The 18,117-nt window shown below is 38.9% G+C and overlaps 1 protein-coding gene and 1 long non-coding RNA gene across 5 annotated transcripts in view; one reads left to right on the plus strand and one right to left on the minus strand.

The window, feature by feature from the left end:
• The window catches only part of LOC110674038 (cadherin-87A), an 869,996-nt gene that overhangs the window by 675,840 nt on the left and 176,039 nt on the right, over positions 1-18,117 (minus strand). For 2 of the 4 annotated variants that reach the window (XM_021837330.1, XM_021837335.1), the window contains exon 2: positions 7,446-8,010. The gene's annotated coding sequence lies outside the window, so the exon portion shown is untranslated. Of the gene's footprint in view, positions 1-7,445; positions 8,053-18,117 lie in introns of all 4 variants that reach the window. The other 2 variants (XM_021837332.1, XM_021837333.1) reach the window with 1 other exon arrangement.
• On the plus strand, positions 8,049-8,470 carry LOC110674039. The gene is made up of 2 exons (XR_002498593.1): positions 8,049-8,141; positions 8,192-8,470. It is a non-coding gene; the product is annotated as an uncharacterized LOC110674039 (long non-coding RNA).

Raw genomic sequence — 18,117 nt, forward strand, 5'->3', positions numbered from 1 at the left:
GAGATTATTATTCTCTCTAATTCATAGAATGTTCTAGAATTTTCGAAATATTTCACTGCTAAAGAAACACTACAACAGCATTTAAGGCTGAAATTATTCCATAATAGAACATAACAACAGCATTAAGGCCAAGTGCTCAATAGAGTATGGTCTGGTCAGAGCATAAATTTAGGCGATTTGGTGGTCATTAGGATAATGACATGTCAATGTTGGGTCATGTTAACAAAATTAAAACCTTCATACTCTAATTCTAACGTTACACGTCCACTGGGATAAAGTATGCTTCTCAGCTTTTTATTTATTAAGCACTTTGACAGTTATGAACAGAGAAATTAATAAATCCATGATGTCATTCTGAAGTTAAACAAGAACATTAGCAATCTTTGAAAGATTATACATAGCTTTCCGCTTCCAAATTTTGTTAGAGCGTGGCTAGCCACGCTGGGTAAGCTAGTTTTTAAATAATTTTCAAACCAAAATATTATTGCATATGATGAAAAAATTGAATGCACCATTCAACTCGTAATTAGAACAATATGCTTTATAAACTTAAGTTTTATAGAAGAAATGCAATAATCGCCAAAAAAAACTTCAAGAATCGAAAACAAATATTTTTCCATAAAAAAAATTTTTTGGGTAGTTTTTGGTAAGCAACTAAGTCAAAGGGAATCATAGTATTAGAAAAAGAGCGGAATATCTGAAATGCGATACTGAAAACATTGACGAATCCATTGCAATTTTCAGGATCTGGAAATTTTGGCGGAATTGTTTGTTCTTTTCAACAAAATCTGAGTGTTATTTAAAGTCACTAGTAATTTGTGTAATTATTAGTGTACCATCATGGCTTGCGTTGCAACAATTTGTGTTATCATTGTCTCCCTGTTGGTATGCTTTTGCTTCTTTGTAACGGAGATTTTCATGAAAATAATGAATATTTCGATTCACATTTCTAAGTTGCAATAATATTTAAATGACAAACACGATTCGAAAACTGTTGCAAGAATATAATCCGTATCACTACAACTAGTAGCTTCCGAGTAATGTTGTGAAAAACTGTGAGAGTGTTGAGTCTTATAACTCACGATTGAATTTTTTCAAGCATGAGTTGTCAATCATGCAACTCAGCAGCCAAACAATCATGGATGAGCTGGTTCAGCTGTTTGACTCTTTGTCTCACATTTCCACAGTTTTCTCTCACAAGGCAGATATTTTTGTTAGTCTGGTATTACAGTCAACTGTCCCTTACTCGATATTCTGTATCTCGATATTTCCCCTAACCCGATGGAATGCGCGGTCCCTTCGATCTAGCATGTTTTGATACCTCTGTTAGTCGCTACCTCTCTAGATGTTCCCTTACTCTTACTATCTGTTTCAGTTTCCCATGTGAGTTTACCTCTCTAACTCGATTTTTTCATAAAAAGTTTCAAATACCCTCCAAATGTTAATAAATATAATGTATTTCAATATTATGAGCAAATTGATTGTAGAGTTAAGGTTAGTTTACTGCCCATTTCTGGATGAAAAAAAAAAATGTTTTGTCAAAACAAGGAAAAATTTGAAATTTAAAATATATGTGTTCTGTATCTCGGTACCTTCCTAACTCGATGGTCCCTACAATAGCGAGTAAGGGAGAGTTCTATATTAATTATTTCTAACGTAAACAACAACATTCAGTAATTACAATTTTTCAACGACTTGAGTGTGATTTTGCACAAAAAAAATCAAGCATGAGATTTTTTAAACAGATCTCTAATGAGTTTGCTCTTGCGGGAAAGCTCATTGATTGAAATTTGAGTATGAGTCTGTCAGCCTAGCTTCCGAGATATGATTTTTCAACGGTAGCTGCAATAAACACTTAATTTAAATTTTATATCGATATATTAAATATTTCTTGAGATCCATTGCCTACAACAAAGTACAAACATTTTGCTTATCAGGTACACCACATCATGCATTTAGTTTTCGAACTTCTCTCAGTGTGTCGAACAACATGAACCAACCGTCAGAGGAAGAAACATAGGAATACGAGCAGTGAAAGGCGAGAGCGCCAAATGATCAACTGCTTCTGACGGTCGTCGCCGGAGAGCTCATGTGGCTAAATTGCAAAATTTCGAGCTCTTTAGAATCATCGAAACATTCCTTCCGTTTTTCGTTTGGTGGTTTAGTCGTCGTCGTTGGCGTCGTCATCGTTGTAAGCATCGACGATGGACCAGGCATATGATGAAACATTCACTACTAGATGAGCGTGGATGTCGGTTGGTTAGAGTGTGGCTTATTTTTCAATAGTTCTTTATAGTTGTTGTGTTTTTCTGTATTTAATTCAAATAAAAAATAAACCTCCATGTTTGAGCCAAAATTATTAAGATTTAGAGGTTGTGCAAGCGACTTAACGGTGAATTTTAAAGTTATAAAATATTACCTTCATTACTTTACTGAAGGTTATATTTTATATTTTCAACTATTTGTTTTAATTTATAAAAAGTTTGTTGATCAACAAATTTGTCTAATTCTTAAATAAGTATTAGTTAAAAGTAGTTTTCATTATTTTTTTTTTCATATTTTACAAGAAATATAAACTTTGTTTGGTCATAATCTGAACTCTTAATCTCTTAATTTCGAGTAAACACCGGGGAGTGTCATCAAATGATAAAAACTTTCAATCAACATACTCAAATCACTCGTGGCACTTTTGAGTTCTTGGCAATTTTAGTTTCGTCCCATACTGCCATAAAATGCACACTTGGTATTTCATTTACTCAATGCCTACTTTTGTCGAATGTTACATATATGCAGTTATGGGCAGTATGAGAGCTAAAAACCTTTCGGGATACTAGGCTATTCGGGGAAACAGAGTGTTCGGGGCACTGACATTATGGGAACTGGCGTTAGTGGAAACGAAATTCGGGGAACTGACATTCGGAGAAAAGTAGCACAACCGTTTAAAATAAGCTGCTTTGACTATGTTTTATGATCTCATTTGACCCAATATTGGATGTTTGTTTTGTTTTCATAGTTATTCTTCCTTCTTTAGAAATTGGCTGTTCTTTCTAACTGTATTTCTGAAGGGTGATTTATATTAGTCTAATATTCTTCATATGTACAAAATAAATTAATGGAACTTGTTTTTTTTTGTTTTCATAGCATATTCTCCCTTCTTTTGAACATATGCTGTTCTTCCTATGTTTAGTGTCTTCGTATTAATGTAGATTAATGAATCACAATTACACTAGAAAACTTCTCTTGTCTTTTATAATTTCCTTTTACAGCAAAACTTAATAGCTACGAAATGTCGTACCCAGACAACGAGAATGTACGTATAACGAAATCACCTTTTGCGTTATGCGATGATTATATGCGCATAGTTTCACGTATAAGATGTTGCGAAAAGGCTTTATACGTACAAAAGAGGAGGCGATATATGTGCATATTTTATATAATGAAAAATAACAAGTAATGCGAGTGCGTAAATTTTATTGTGAACTAGTCTGTACGCTTATGCGACTTAGTTTATGATAAGAAAGTTGATTTGACAGCTGCTACGGACTGATCCGACTTACTTTGTACGAGTATACGGGACGAAACGAAATGTACATGTAAACTCATAAAATAGCGTTTTATGCGAGGAAACTCATCAATCAAACGATATCATCCACCATGTAGTGCGGGAGTGGTGAAATTTGTTAAAAAAAACGACTTTGTGCGTAAACTGTTATGCGACTTCTGGTTGTCTGGGTAGGGTGGTCTATTTTAGTTAGATACAATGAACTACTGTAAAAATTTGAACAGAACCCTTCAACTCTAAGGAGAGGCTAAACGAGCTTGAAGTTTGTAAGAAGAAAAACGTCAAAATATATAAAAATCGTCCAAACGGTTCCAGTTTCTCAGTTAAATGTATTCACTATTTACTATTTACCATTTACCTCGATTTTAACAGCCCAAAAATTTCTTATTATTTTTTTCTGGGGAATGTCCCATTCTGGGGAATGGTTTTCTGGGGAATGTCTCATTCTGGGGAATGGATTTCTGGGGAATGTCCCATTCTGGGGAATGGTGTTCTGGGGAATGTCATTCTGGGGAACGTCATTCTGGGAAATGTCGTACAATCGCTTTGATACCTCTGTAAGTCGCTACCTCTCTAACTAGATGTTTCCTTACTCTTGCTATCTGTTTCAGTTTTCCATGTGAGTTTACCTCTCTAACTCGATTTATTCATAGAAAGTTTCAAATACCCTCCAAATGTTAATAAATAAAATGTATTTCAATATTATGAGCAAATTGATAGAAGAGTTAAGGTTAGTTTACTGCCCATTTCTGGATGATAAAATTTTCAATTTTAAAAAATTACCATTTCGAATGTGTTTTGTCAAAACAATGAAAAGTTTAAAATTTAAAATATATGTGTTCAGTATCTCAGTACCTCCCTAACTCGATCAATATTTTAAATATTTCTTGAGATCCATTGCCTACAACAAAAAACAAACATTTTGCTTATCAGGTATACTACATCATGCATTTAGTTTTCGAACTTCTCTCGGTGTGTCGAACAACATGAACCAACCGTCAGAGGAAGAAACATAGGAATACGAGCAGTGAAAGGCGAGAGCGCCAAATGATCAACTGCTTCTGACGGTCGTCGCCGGAGAGCTCATGTGGCTAAATTGCAAAATTTCGAGCTCTTTAGAATCATCGAAACATTCCTCCCGTTTTTCGTTTGGTGGTTTAGTCGTCGTCATTGGCGTCGTCATCGTTGTAAGCATCGACGATGGACCAGGCATATGATGAAACATTCATTGCTAGATGAGCGTGGATGTCGGTTGGTTAGAGTGTAGCTTATTTTTCAATAGTTCTTAAAACCGAAAATTATTGTGTTTTTCTGTATTCAATTCAAATAAAAAATAAACTTCCATGTTTGAGCCAAAATTATTAAGATTTAGAGGTTGGGCAAGCGACTTAAAGGTGAATTTTAAAGTAATAAAATATTACCTTCAGTACTTTACTCAAGGTTATACTTTATATCTTCAATCTTCTAAAACGAGTAATAGTTAGAAGTAGTTTTCATTATTTTTTTTTTCATATTTTACAAGAAATATAATCTTTGTTTGGTCATAATCTGAGCTTATAATTCAGATGAACACACGAATTTTTGGTTTTGAGAACTTTCGAAAAAATAAGCCCCACCCTACTGATGGTAGATGCTGTTGTTGTTGGTCGCGTTTCGACAAAGTGAGGCGAAAATTGCTTCCCATGTCCATGATGATGAATGAGCAAAGTTGGGATGAGCTGGTTGTAACGTAGGTGGGTTGGGACGGTTGGTTGGTCGGTTGGGAAATTCGTTTGGCGATCATGATTAGCCTGTCCAAAATCGTAACAACGTGCCGTGTTTCGTTCTATGTGGGTGGTTGTTCGCTTGTTGCGGTACAATCGGTTATGATGGTGAACTACGTATGGTAGTTTCACGCCAAAAGTAGTATATGCTTCGTTTGCTAAATGAGAATCTAAAATCCTTTTGTCTTTTTGGGCATTTGGGTAAATCATACCTTATGAGATCCTTGTTTGAAGCCGTATAAAAGATGCCCAGTGCGGTCTATGTCGATATAACAGTGTTGATTGGTCAATCTATGGCTTCTCCTCAAAAGCTTTGAAGCTTCTCCTCAGAAGCTTGGAAGCATCTCCTCAGAAGCTTGGAAGCTACTTCTCAGAAGCTTGGAAGCTTCTCCTCAGAAGCTTGGAAGCTTCTCCTCAGAAGCTTGGAAGCTTCTCCTCAGAAGCTTGGAAGCTTCTCCTCAGAAGCTTGGAAGCTTCTCCTCAGAAGCATGGAAGCTTCTCCTCAGAAGCTTGGAAGAATTTCTTCAGAAGCTTAGAAGCTTCTCCTCAGAAGCTTGGAAGTTTTTTCTCAGAAGCTTGGAAGAATTTCTTCAGAAGCTTGGAAGCTTCTCCTCAGAAGCTTGGAAGCTTCTCCTCAGAAGCTTCTAAGCTTCTCCTCAGAAGCTTGGAAGCTTCTCCTCAGAAGCTTCTAAGCTTCTCCTCAGAAGCTTGGAAGCTTCTCCTCAGAAGCTTGGAAGCTTCTCCTCAGAAGCTTGGAAGCTTCTCCTCAGAAGCTTGGAAGCTTCTCCTCAGAAGCTTGGAAGCTTCTCCTCAGAAGCTTGGAAGCTTCTCCTCAGAAGCTTGGAAGCTTCTCCTCAGAAGCTTGGAAGCTTCTCCTCAGAAGCTTGGAAGCTTCTCCTCAGAAGCTTGGAAGCTTCTTCTGAGAAGCTTGGAAGCTTCTTCTGAGAAGCTTGGAAGCTTCTCCTCAGAAGCTTGGAAGCTTCTCCTCAGAAGCTTGGAAGCTTCTCCTCAGAAGCTTGGAAGCTTCTCCTCAGAAGCTTGGAAGCTTCTCCTCAGAAGCTTGGAAGCTTCTCCTCAGAAGCTTGGAAGCTTCTCCTCAGAAGCTTGGAAGCTTCTCCTCAGAAGCTTGGAAGCTTCTTCTCAGAAGCTTGGAAGCTTCTCCTCAGAAGCTTGGAAGCTTCTCCTCAGAAGCTTGGAAGCTTCTCCTCAGAAGCTTGGAAGCTTCTCCTCAGAAGCTTGGAAGCTTCTCCTCAGAAGCTTGGAAGCTTCTCCTCAGAAGCTTGGAAGCTTCTCCTCAGAAGCTTGGAAGCTTCTCCTCAGAAGCTTGGAAGCTTCTCCTCAGAAGCTTGGAAGCTTCTCCTCAGAAGCTTGGAAGCTTCTCCTCAGAAGCTTGGAAGCTTCTCCTCAGAAGCTTGGAAGCTTCTCCTCAGAAGCTTGGAAGCTTCTCCTCAGAAGCTTGGAAGCTTCTCCTCAGAAGCTTGGAAGCTTCTCCTCAGAAGCTTGGAAGCTTCTCCTCAGAAGCTTGGAAGCTTCTCCTCAGAAGCTTGGAAGCTTCTCCTCAGAAGCTTGGAAGCTTCTCCTCAGAAGCTTGGAAGCTTCTCCTCAGAAGCTTGGAAGCTTCTCCTCAGAAGCTTGGAAGCTTCTCCTCAGAAGCTTGGAAGCTTCTCCTCAGAAGCTTGGAAGCTTCTCCTCAGAAGCATGGAAGCTTCTCCTCAGAAGCTTGGAAGCTTCTCCTCAGAAGCTTGGAAGCTTCTCCTCAGAAGCTTGGAAGCTTCTCCTCAGAAGCTTGGAAGCTTCTCCTCAGAAGCTTGGAAGCTTCTCCTCAGAAGCTTGGAAGCTTCTTCTCAGAAGCTTGGAAGCTACTCCTCAGAAGCTTGGAAGCTTGTCCTCAGAAGCTTGGAAGCTTGTCCTCAGAAGCTTGGAAGCTTGTCCTCACTTTTCTCTTTTTTTGCTACAAAACCATGAACAAGTATTCTACAAATAATAAATGTTTTGCTTTGAAACCCAAATTCTGATTAATGGGTATAGTACAATGGATGATATCAAAAAGAAATGTATGTGATACAATATGTCACAATAAAACCCCCACCTATTGCAGCTATAAATCAAAACTAACTCACCTCAACGACAACGACTAATGGTGGAAAAAGCTGTTTCTCTGCTACTTCGATATATCCAATCTTGTTGCTGACCATTCAAATTTTCAACACAACCTGTTTGTGGTGACTGCACTGCGATTCGATACGATTGGAATTTTCTTCAATTGCTTCCACACTGTTGGACAGCACATAAATTGCATTCGTTTGCTTTTCCACAGAAACCCCCCTTTTTCACAATTGCACACACAAACTGGAACACAAAAAGCACAGCTCCGATTTTCTCACACTGCACACGGCATAAACCACTTCTCCGTCATAATTCATGCAACCAATAACGACATGGCATCATCACCATCTCAGCATCGCCACACACCATAACTGCACCACAATGACAACCACCGGAGAGACATGAAGAATGGGCCGACGACAACAGCGCTGCTTCACTTCAACGCCATCTTCCGAGACAATACTGAACTATTTTTCCTCTTTTTTTGCAGGTTGGAATCACTTCTGGAGCAGAAATTGGCTCACACACTTCTCACACTATCTATTGCTTCAGCTGCTGTTGGACCTCCCAGAAGCTCTCCTGTTTGGGAAAAAACCGGAGACAAAAAGATGATAAATAAACCTGAAAAGACAAAAACCGGAAAGGGAAAAATGATTGTTATTAGAAACGGTTGCAGAAAAGTGGCTGTTTTGCATACTCTCGGAACAAATGTAGGTACACTCGATGCAAGAGGAATTTGATGAGGATTTTATTGTTTCAGTTGCAGCTATTGCAAGTGGGATGTTCATAGACGTGGAACGGGAAATGAAAAATGAATTACGAATCGGATGGAGAAACTGTGTCAACAGCTGAGGTGGGATCGAGCGGGAAGGGATTCTGAATTTATGTATATTGCCGTAATATACGGCAATTTTTAAAACGTTTGCTTACAAATGTCAAATGACATTCCGGAAACTGAAGTTATAAAAATGTAAAAATGTACACAAGTAGGAATATCCTAATTTGTGATAGATATAAAATACATTATGATTAAATGAAACGATGAAAAGATCCTTTCATTCAAAACCATATGATAGTCCAAATATTTTTGACATTGTGAAGAGAGTAATTTGACATTTTTCTCAAGACTGTTTTTTATTCCACTCGGAAGAATGTCACTGAAAATGATCATTATTGAGTTTGACAATTACAAGTTTTGATTGTCGTTGAATGACACTTGACATTAGGAAAACTATCATTCGAAGTTAAAAATGTCATTTGACATTTTCACTTTCAGAAACTCTTTTATGTTCAGAAGAATGACGCCACACAAAGAGGTCAACTCTAATATATGAAAGAAACATCCTGATTGAATAAAACACTTTAAGTTTCCAGTAAAACCATATTCAAAATCTAAGAAAGAAAAAAACAGCAAAACAAGTCTCTTCCCAAACCTTTGAAAAGAAAATAATAATCCAAAGTTTACTCAAGCACACTTTCAAATTCCACTTAAAGTAAATCGAGCACAAAGAAAAGCGCCCAAACGGGTTGTTTGTACAACAGCCCAGGAAGTCCAAACACCACGAAGGTGAGACCGGTGAGGATGACTGCCAAAGTGATGGAGAAAAGGATGCTATAAGAAGGAAAATTGCCCAGAAATTAGGAACGTCTACCTGGCCGCTTATGGTCCCTCTCAAGGTGGATCCGACGTTATGATAGCCATAATCTACGATGCCCGAAAAGGATTTGCAATGAAGGAAAAATTGTTATCGCTTGAAGACAGCAGACGGTTGATTCGGATAGGGGAAAGCACAGTGTGAAATTTCAATGGTTATAATCGAAATCGAATCGAAATCGAATCGAAATCGAATCGAAATCGAATCGAAATCGAATCGAAATCGAATCGAAATCGAATCGAAATCGAATCGAAATCGAATCGAAATCGAATCGAAATCGAATCGAAATCGAATCGAAATCGAATCGAAATCGGAATCGAAATCGAATCGAAATCGAATCGAAATCGAATCGAAATCGAATCGAAATCGAATCGAAATCGAATCGAAATCGAATCGAAATCGAATCGAAATCGAATCGAAATCGAATCGAAATCGAATCGAAATCGAATCGAAATCGAATCGAAAATCGAATCGAAATCGAATCGAAAATCGAATCGAAATCGAATCGAAATCGAATCGAAATCGAATCGAACGAATCGAATCGAATCGAAATCGAATCGAAATCGAATCGAAATCGAATCGAAATCGAATCGAATCGATCGAAATCGAATCGAAATCGAATCGAAATCGAATCGAAATCGAATCGAAATCGAATCGAAATCGAATCGAAATCGAATCGAAATCGAATCGAAATCGAATCGAAATCGAATCGAAATCGAATCGAAATCGAATCGAAATCGAATCGAAATCGAATCGAAATCGAATCGAAATCGAATCGAAATCGAATCGAATCGAATCGAAATCGAATCGAAATCGAATCGAAATCGAATCGAAATCGAATCGAAATCGAATCGAAATCGAATCGAAATCGAATCGAAATCGAATCGAAATCGAATCGAAATCGAATCGAAATCGAATCGAAATCGAATCGAAATCGAATCGAAATCGAATCGAAATCGAATCGAAATCGAATCGAAATCGAATCGAAATCGAATCGAAATCGAATCGAAATCGAATCGAAATCGAAATCGAAATCGAATCGAAATCGAATCGAAATCGAATCGAAATCGATCGAATCGAAATCGAATCGAAATCGAATCGAAATCGAATCGAAATCGAATCGAAATCGAATCGAAATCAATCGAAATCGAAAATCGAATCGAATCGAAATCGAATCGAAATCGAATCGAAATCGAATCGAAATCGAATCGAAAAATCGAAATCGAATCGAAATCGAATCGAAATCGAATCGAAATCGAATCGAAATCGAATCGAAATCGAATCGAAATCGAATCGAAATCGAATCGAAATCGAATCGAAATCGAATCGAAATCGAATCGAAATCGAATCGAAATCGAATCGAAATCGAATCGAAATCGAATCGAAATCGAATCGAAATCGAATCGAAATCGAATCGAAATCGAATCGAAATCGAATCGAAATCGAATCGAAATCGAATCGAAATCGAATCGAAATCGAATCGAAATCGAATCGAAATCGAATCGAAATCGAATCGAAATCGAATCGAAATCGAATCGAAATCGAATCGAATCGAATCGAATCGAAATCGAATCGAATCGAATCGAAATCGAATCGAAATCGAATCGAATCGAATCGAATCGAAATCGAATCGAAATCGAATCGAAATCGAATCGAAATCGAATCGAAATCGAATCGAAATCGAATCGAAATCGAATCGAAATCGAATCGAAATCGAATCGAAATCGAATCGAAATCGAATCGAAATCGAATCGAAATCGAATCGAAATCGAATCGAAATCGAATCGAAATCGAATCGAAATCGAATCGAAATCGAATCGAAATCGAATCGAAATCGAATCGAAATCGAATCGAAATCGAATCGAAATCGAATCGAAATCGAATCGAAATCGAATCGAAATCGAATCGAAATCGAATCGAAATCGAATCGAAATCGAATCGAAATCGAATCGAAATCGAATCGAAATCGAATCGAAATCGAATCGAAATCGAATCGAAATCGAATCGAAATCGAATCGAAATCGAATCGAAATCGAATCGAAATCGAATCGAAATCGAATCGAAAATCGAATCGAAATCGAATCGAAATCGAAATCGAATCGAAATCGAATCGAAATCGAATCGAAATCGAATCGAAATCGAATCGAAATCGAATCGAAATCGAATCGAAATCGAATCGAAATCGAATCGAAATCGAATCGAAATCGAATCGAAATCGAATCGAAATCGAATCGAAATCGAATCGAAATCGAATCGAAATCGAATCGAAATCGAATCGAAATCGAATCGAAATCGAATCGAAATCGAAATCGAAATCGAATCGAATCGAAATCGAATCGAAATCGAATCGAAATCGAATCGAAATCGAATCGAAATCGAATCGAAATCGAATCGAAATCGAATCGAAATCGAATCGAAATCGAATCGAAATCGAATCGAAATCGAATCGAAATCGAATCGAAATCGAATCGAAAATCGAATCGAAATCGAATCGAAATCGAATCGAAATCGAATCGAAATCGAATCGAAATCGAATCGAAATCGAATCGAAATCGAATCGAAATCGAATCGAAATCGAATCGAAATCGAATCGAAATCGAATCGAAATCGAATCGAAATCGAATCGAAATCGAATCGAAATCGAATCGAATCGATCGAAATCGATCGAATCGAAATCGAATCGAAATCGAAATCGAATCGAAATCGAATCGAAATCGAAATCGATCGAAATCGAATCGAAATCGAATCGAAATCGAATCGAAATCGAATCGAAATCGATCGAAATCGAAATCGAATCGAAATCGAATCGAAATCGAATCGAAATCGAATCGAAATCGAATCGAAATCGAATCGAAATCGAATCGAAATCGAATCGAAATCGAATCGAAATCGAATCGAAATCGAATCGAAATCGAATCGAAATCGAATCGAAATCGAATCGAAATCGAATCGAAATCGAATCGAAATCGAATCGAAATCGAATCGAAATCGAATCGAAATCGAATCGAAATCGAATCGAAATCGAATCGAAAATCGAATCGAAATCGAATCGAAATCGAATCGAAATCGAATCGAAATCGAATCGAAATCGAATCGAAATCGAATCGAAATCGAATCGAAATCGAATCGAATCGAAATCGAATCGAATCGAATCGAAATCGAAATCGAATCGAAATCGAATCGAAATTAAATCGATCAAATCGAAATCGAACAATCGAATCGAAATCGAATCGAATCGAATCGAAATCGAATCGAAATCGAATCGAACGAATCGAAATCGAATCGAAATCGAATCGAAATCGAATTGAAATCGAATCGAATCGAATCGAAATCGAATCGAAATCGAATCGAAATCGAATTGAAATCGAATCGAAATCGAATCGAAATGGAGGATCACAATTTTGACACTTCTTCGACTGTTTCTCTCACTGTTCCTAACGAGTCAAAGTTTTTAAGAAACCCTTTTCCATCTTTCAGCCCACCTGCACAAAGAAAGAAATATCTTTAGGAAAACTTTTCCCTTTCATTCCACTTTACACCATGTACCATCATTTCATGAAGCAACCCATCCAGTGAGCAAAGCGATTAGCATCAGTGCGAAAAAAATACGAATATGAAAATCAAATTTTCCTAATCCTTTTTCCATCCTAACCTGACCCGAAGCTTTGTTCGCTCCCAAATGAATAAACTAAACTGGAAATTGGAAATATGGCCATAGGGCCCAGCTTTGAATCGTACGCGATGAATAAATAATTTTATGGCGCTCCATTTGCAATATCTATCGTTGGGTGGCAAAGATTAGAGGAACAATGATGGGGCTTCGAAAGCTTCGCCGGGTATAAATCAAAGGATTTGCGATGCATTATTTCGGTGGACAACTAGATTTATGAGAGGACGAGCTTCATTTGTCAGTCCGGAATTAACCACATATTTTGGGAATAGCGCCCATTTTGAGAGGTGTTCGGATGTGTTGAAACAAGCCATCAGCTCTTCACAAGCGTATGAATTTATACGGTTGAATTGTTATTTTTAGGCCAATCGGATGCATTAATTGTTGTATTTTGCCTAGTAATGAGCTGGTTTGAAAATTTTGAGGGAATGTGGAGCTTGTAAGTCATCATTGAACATTTTCAAAATATAAACTAGTTTTCATTAAAAAGCATTTAATCGGCGCAGTAATAACTCTGCTTCATAAGAGACAGAACTTACATTAATTCTGCAACCAAAGTTCCCGTTTCGTATTAACAGAAGTAACCAATTTACCCATCTTACTTCTCGTTCCTCAAAGGACAAACCCTCAAAGCGTGCACTCCAGCAAACGCTTTAATCCCGTTTTTGCATCCCACTCCGGGCATTTTACCACCTAATGAGTGGTACACGTTTTTGCTCCTGTCCCCTCAAGGTAGATTTTCGTGCGGTGCATAATTACAGCTGAACGTGATAATTACATGGAAAATTATGAGTGCTAACCGGTTGCCCTGCTGTCGACGTTCGTTATGCACCTTTATCGGTTTTAGTTGGACTTTTTTGTGTATGTAGTTGAACCTCTCGTCGTTGTTGTACGTGCCTGTTGGTACTTCAGTCGATTAACCCTGTGTAAGCTTGAACAACCCCCTGATGAACTCGGAACGATAAAAAGTATGTAATCCAACGTGAAGGAAAATATTTACCAGCGTCTCCACGCAAAATTACGTCTATCTCACTTTGATGTTCAAAGCCACTGTATAGATTCAGTTAAATAGAACCTCATCCTTCCATCCGATTTACTCGATGCTGAGTAGATTGAGTTTGGAAAATTTAATTACAACGAACAAACATCATACATGTACCGCGAAATCAGACGAGGCTCGATTGACATGCTGCGTAGGAAATATCAAAACCGCAGCCTAACGCTAATGGCAAGCAAGCATGGCACAGTGAAGGGTATTGAATCCGAAACATTTATGAGAAAAACTTCGAAGAAACAATGTACTTGAAAGGAAAAATTGGTCCCCAAGAAAACGGCTGGAGAGAAAGAGATGCAAAAACGAGTTGAGAAGTTAAGAAAAAGACTTATTTTTAAGACATGTAACACTGGATTGAAAACGAAAGAAAAAAGTGACAGGACATAAAAAAACAACTGCAAAATATATTCTATACCAAACGCAAACATTTTTTTCTGCTTCTAAGAGGAATTCCAATTTCTGCAAAGAAGTCTTACAAATTTCCCGAAGAAATTCCAGTAAATTAGATTTCTTTTAGATAACGATTGGATTTGAATTGGATTTGGATTGGATTTGGATTGGATTTGAATTGGATTTGGATTGGATTTGGATTGGATTTGGATTGGATTTGGATTGGATTTGGATTGGATTTGGATTGGATTTGGATTGGATTTGGATTGGATTTGGATTGGATTTGGATTGGATTTGGATTGGATTTGGATTGGATTTGGATTTGGATTGGATTTGGATTGGATTTGGATTGGATTTGGATTGGATTGGATGGATTTGGATTGGATTGGATTTGGATTGGATTTGGATTGGATTTGGATTGGATTTGGATTGGATTTGGATTGGATTTGGATTGGATTTGGATTGGATTTGGATTGGATTTGGATTGGATTTGGATTGGATTTGGATTGGATTTGGATTGAATTTGGATTGGATTGGATTGGATTTGGATTGGATTTGGATTGGATTTGGATTGGATTTGGATTGGATTTGGATTGGATTTGGATTGGATTTGGATTGGATTTGGATTGGATTTGGATTGGATTTGGATTGGATTTGGATTGGATTTGGATTGGATTTGGATTGGATTTGGATTGGATTTGGATTGGATTTGGATTGGATTTGGATTGGATTTGGATTGGATTTGGATTGGATTTGGATTGGATTTGGATTGGATTTGGATTGGATTTGGATTGGATTTGGATTGGATTTGGATTGGATTTGGATTGGATTTGGATTGGAATTGGATTGGAATTGGAACGACTTTCCCGAGAAATGTCCAGCGACTTTCCCGACGAAAATGCAACGACTTTCCCGAGAAATGTCCAACAACTTTCCCGAGGAAAGTGCAGAAATTTTTCCGAAGAAAGTCCAGCGACTTTCCCAAGGAAAGTTCAGCGATTTTCCCAAGGAAAGTTCAGCGACTTTCCCAAGGAAAGTCCAGCGACTTCCCCGAGCGAACTTTCCCAGGGAAAGTTTAGCGACTTTCCCGGGGAAAGTTTAGCGACTTTCCCGACGAAAATGCAACGACTTTCCCGAGAAATGTCCAACGACTTTCCCGAGGAAAGTGCAGAAACTTTTCCGAAGAAAGTCCAGCGACTTTCCCAAGGAATGTCCAGCGACTTCCCCGAGGAAAGTCCAACGACTATCCCGAGAAAAATCCAGCGACTTTTCCGAGGAAAGTGCAGAAACTTTTCCGAAGAAAGTCCAGCGACTTTCCCAAAGCGACCAAGTCCAGCGACTTTCCCGAGAAAAGTCCAGCGACTTTCCCGAGGAAAGTCGAACAACTTTTCCGATAAAAGTCTAAGCGACTTTCACGAGGAAAGTGTTCCGACTTTTCCAAGGAAAGTGCATCGACTTTTCCAAGGAAAGTCCAGCCACTTTCCCGAGAAAAATCCAGCGACCTTCCCGAGGAAAGTCCAGCGACTTTTCAGAGGAAAATCCAGCGACTTTCCCGACGAAAATGCAACGACTTTCCCGAGATATGTCCAAGGACTTTCCCGAGGAAAGTGCAGAAACTTTTCCGAAGAAGGTCCAGCGACTTTCCCAAGGAAAGTCCAGCGACTTTCCCGAGAAAAGTCCAGCGACTTTCCCAAGGAAAGTCCAGCGACTTTCCCAAGGAAAGTCCAGCAACTTTTCAGAGGAAAATCCAGCGACTTTCCCGACGAAAATGCAACGACTTTCCCGAGATATGTCCAAGGACTTTCCCGAGGAAAGTGCAGAAACTTTTCCGAAGAAGGTCCAGCGACTTTCCCAAGGAAAGTCCAGCGACTTCCCCGAGGAAAGTCCAACGACTTTCCCGAGGAAAGTCCAACGACTTTCCCGAGGAAAGTCCAACGACTTTCCCGACGAAAGTCCAACGACTTTCCCGAGGAAAGTCCAACGACTTTCCCGAGGAAAGCTCAACGACTTTCCCGAGGAAAATCCAACGACTTTCCCGAGGAAAGTCCAACGACTTTCTCGAGGAAGGTCCTTCGACTATCCCGAGGAAAGTCCTTCCTATCTCGAGGAAAGTCCAATGACTTTCCCGAGAAAAGTCTAACAACTTTCCCGAGTCATGTTTAAAAACTTTCTCTTATAAAAGTTAACGACTGTCCCGAGGAAAGTCCAACGATGCACATCACATTTGACTTTTACCTCCATATGACGTCAAAAAACTGTGCTGCGTTTTTAATTCCAATTCAAAAATGTCAAGTTGTGCCTCTGAAGCCGTCGAAAACCATATTCTCCGAAACAATTCTTTCAGCTGCTGAAATTGCCATCATTGCACGCCCAACACTTCCTAAAGACCATCCGCAAACATGAATATTTCCACACAATGGAAAATCCTCTTAAGTTTCGACGACGCGCTCTCGAAAGCGGGCGAAAGCGGATTTCCTCCGCACACGCGATAGTTTCCTACAAAAGTACATTTTTTTTTCCCAGTTTCAGTTTTCAAGAACTGCTAAACCATCAAGCACGCACAGGAATCGTTTGTTTATTCAGCAGTTGCTCTCTCATCCCTCCCCCGAAACCGGCGAGAGCAAAGCATCTTTCAAGCAAATGGCAGCGCAAGTCATCATGCAAGTTTGATTGCCAACATAACTTTTCGCCGATGTAGAAAAAAGTCAACAATGATGAATGAAATTTTTAAGCTCTGAATTTAAATCACACCATACGGGGATTTGAGAGTGACTTTGCGAATACTGATTGGCGCCCCCGTAAAGATGATTGCTTTTAAGGGAGTTTAATGCGGAAATCGCCACAAAATGTTTTTATTCCGGCGTGCAGAAAAGCCTATAATTGATTATTCTTATGGATCGCCGCACTTGAACGCTAATTAAAAGTTATTTAATATTCACAGCCTCGCCGACCGAACACGAAACTCCAGTGGACACGAATGATAACGTGTTTCCCATTTTCATTCGTTCATAAAACAGTCAATAAATTTTTACTGTAACCGAAGAGCCCCCGGAGGCGAAATTTTCATAATCGTTAGAGAATTAATTTCGGTCGTAAAAAAGTACTTGCATCGTTGTCGCCGTGTCATGTTGGTGCCCACAAGAGACACACGACACGGCCTGCAACTAGTGTGATGCAATTGTCCGGTGTTAAATATTTACGACGGGATAAGCGGAAATCTGCGCAACAAAGGGGGGACCATTTTCGTCAATAATTGAAATTTCATGGCAAGTGTTAAAACTTGATAAATTCTATGAATTTCCTCTGTATTTCAGTTCCAGGCAAAGCCCACCCATTCCGAATCGCTAGCCCCATACCCCATACCACGCAGTAGTCACAAATCTCGACCAACAATTTCGCAACGATGTTCCAACCGCACTGCCAGAGACAAACTGCTACACGTTGTTCGCGATTTACCAGCCCGGAAAAAGAATTATGCATTTTAACAGTGGTGCTCTGCGCTCACTTGCCAGGCTGATGCAAGTTGGCGAATCAATAGGGTGTCCCAGAAAGTCCCAGTCCCAGTCCCAGAAAATCAATGTTCGACAAGTCAGGGTCAACCCTGGAACAAAATACATGCATATTTGTAGCATTAGCCATTCTAGATAAAAATTGAAATATTTTACGTTTGTTCAGACGTTTTCAAAGCCTTTACTATTTCTTTCTATGGGCATTATAGGGCAACCATGCAGACAAATCTCTTAAAAATACTAGTTAACCTGACAAACGTTGTATTGCCATGTAGAAGGCTGTGTAGTAGGCTTTGCAGAAACCCCTTTTAAAATATTTGTATTCCAACTTTCCCAAAAGTTATCCATTATTTTAGTCCCGAATAACACGTCACAGCTCTCTGCCATTCCGGTTGTGGAGAATCCGTA

The sequence above is a fragment of the Aedes aegypti genome, chromosome 1, assembly GCF_002204515.2.
Source record: "Aedes aegypti strain LVP_AGWG chromosome 1, AaegL5.0 Primary Assembly, whole genome shotgun sequence".
In the NCBI taxonomy this organism is placed as follows: Eukaryota; Metazoa; Arthropoda; class Insecta; order Diptera; family Culicidae; genus Aedes; species Aedes aegypti.